Raw genomic sequence first — 2,316 nt, 5'->3', positions numbered from 1 at the left:
TTTGCTTCACCTCACAAGTTATTTATACCACCCTGAGTCATCATTCACACACGTGGTTTTTATCTAGGGGTATTTTTTATTTTTACTCCTCATCTCTTCTGGTTCTTCCTTTGCATGCTATGTGAAGCAGCTTAAAATATGTTTCCCATTTAACTCATTTGCCTTTTTATATGCAGAAATAAGTAGAAAGAATGCTTTTAAAATATCCTAAAATGACTTAGATTTCCCTATGAAATATCCAAAATTTTTTTTACTGCAGTTTTTAGTTTATTAAAAAAAATGAATAAAATAAAACCAGGCGGTGGTGGTACACATCTTTAATCTCAGCACTTGGTAGGCAGAGGCAGGCGGATCTCTGTGAGTTTGAAGCCAGCCTGGGCTACCGAGTGAGTTCCAGGAAAGGTGCCAAAGCTGTACAGAGAAACCCTGTCTCGTAAAACCAAAAAAAAAGAAGGAGAAGGAGGAGGAGGAGGAGAAGGAAAGAAGAAGAAGAAGAAGAAGAAGAAGAAGAAGAAGAAGAAGAAGAAGAAGAAGAAGAAGAGAAAGAAAGAAAGAAAGCACTAAATAATTCTGGTTTAAAATGACAGCTGTTGAGTAGCCCGGTGTGGGAGCCTGCAATTCCATGAGAGCACAAAGAGCAGTCCCATGAGTGCAGACATGGGGACGGAGAGCAGCCTAAGCCCAGAGCAGCCCGTGGAAAGCTCAGCTCATGAGGCCCTGGCTCCCTGGGTGAGCCTCTTATCAGAAATTCTCAATTACTGAACTCCAGCAGGTGGAGAGAGATCATAGAGCCCTTGGTCAGCAGTTTTACTGGTTTGTGATTTGTGGTAGGCTGCCAAGTGTCTGCCTTGAAATTAAACAAATTGATACGTATTTTCCAATTAATTGGCTCTAGAAAATAAAGTCAATGGGTTGAAACAGTTGTTCTGTTAGTGGTTGACTTATAAGGAGTAATTTAATCAAGTAATAGTTTTTATTGTTGTGCCTGGTATGATGAATACCTGTCACCCCAGTATTCCAGGGGTGGAGACAGCAGGCTCTGAGGGTTCAGGTCTGTATGTGTTGTATGAAACCCTGTCTCAAAGAAAGCAAAACAATGGTTAAAAAAAAAACACACTCATTACTGTGTTTAGCTACAATAAAAATAGAAACAAAAATTTCCCAGAAATATATAAGCTTTTGTTACATGAATATAATTGAAAATGCTTTATAAAGGTCAGGTTCCGGTCCAGTGAAGGCAGGAGGAGCCCAAGTTCAAGAGAAAGATGGGACAGAGCAAGGGAGAAAGAAAGTAAAATGCTGAGGATACTGTACTGATAGGATGTCTGCCTAATAAATAAAGCCCTAGGCTTGATTCCCCAGCACAGAAAACAGGAAATTTAGGACAACTTAGAAGTTATGTGAAACTAAGATTCTTGGTTAATAATAAGATAGGTTCTGAAATTTCTTGCCAACGGTATAGGGTAAAGTGCTCTGTAGAATGCTCGTGGACTTCTCACTAAGCATTTCATTTGAAATGCTGGCTAGAGGGTCTGGATATAAGGTCCTGTGGGTTTAATTATGCAAAAATAGTAAATTCCCACTGATGGTTCACTGTGCAATAGCACCTTAGAGTTAGAAACTTACTAAATACCATTAGGTAGGTAATTATTGCCCTGTTTTAATAGTGAGATGGTGGAGGTACAAGGTAGACATTTTCCATTGCCATGTGCACAGTCCCCATCTTGGTCTGCTTTCGGGGTTCCGGACCCTCATCACAGAGGGAGGAGGCCTTAGTGCTGCCTGGTGGGTATGGTTCTTCCCTGCCTTTATTCAATGCAGAGCCACAGTAGACCAGAGCAGTAGTGTGTGCATGTGGGTATGTTTTACCACTGAATATGAAGCTCCCACTCTGCAGTGGGAGTCTACCTCTGTTGTTGGAAACTCCTGCTTTCTACTGTACTTCTGCACATCAGAGTTACCTGTGATATCACACTGGTTCACAGGCTGTCCACAAACCACTTTTTGAAGCTCCAGGGAGGAGTTATTTTATCCTGAGATGTAGCAGAATCTTAAAAGTTCTTATTAATAAAAACAAACCTGGAGCCAGGTACTGGGGTGAATGCTGGAAGATCAGAGAAGCAGAACAAGCCACAGCTTACTCGCCTTGCCAGTTCCTCAGCTGATCCTGTTTTCTCAGACTGGAAGCCTCTGAGTCCTTATCCAAATGGATCTCAGCTGAACTGCTGCTCAAAAGCTTAACCAGCCTAGTTCCTGGTTTTCACGCCTTATATATCTTTCTGCTTTCTGCCTTCACTTCTTGGGATTAAAGGCGTG

The sequence above is a fragment of the Peromyscus californicus genome, unplaced genomic scaffold (genome assembly GCF_007827085.1).
Source record: "Peromyscus californicus insignis strain IS unplaced genomic scaffold, ASM782708v3 Scaffold_6__1_contigs__length_162567912, whole genome shotgun sequence".
Taxonomy (NCBI): Eukaryota; Metazoa; Chordata; class Mammalia; order Rodentia; family Cricetidae; genus Peromyscus; species Peromyscus californicus.
The sequence above is the reverse complement of the archived record's forward strand: the minus strand, read 5'-3'. Positions refer to the sequence as shown.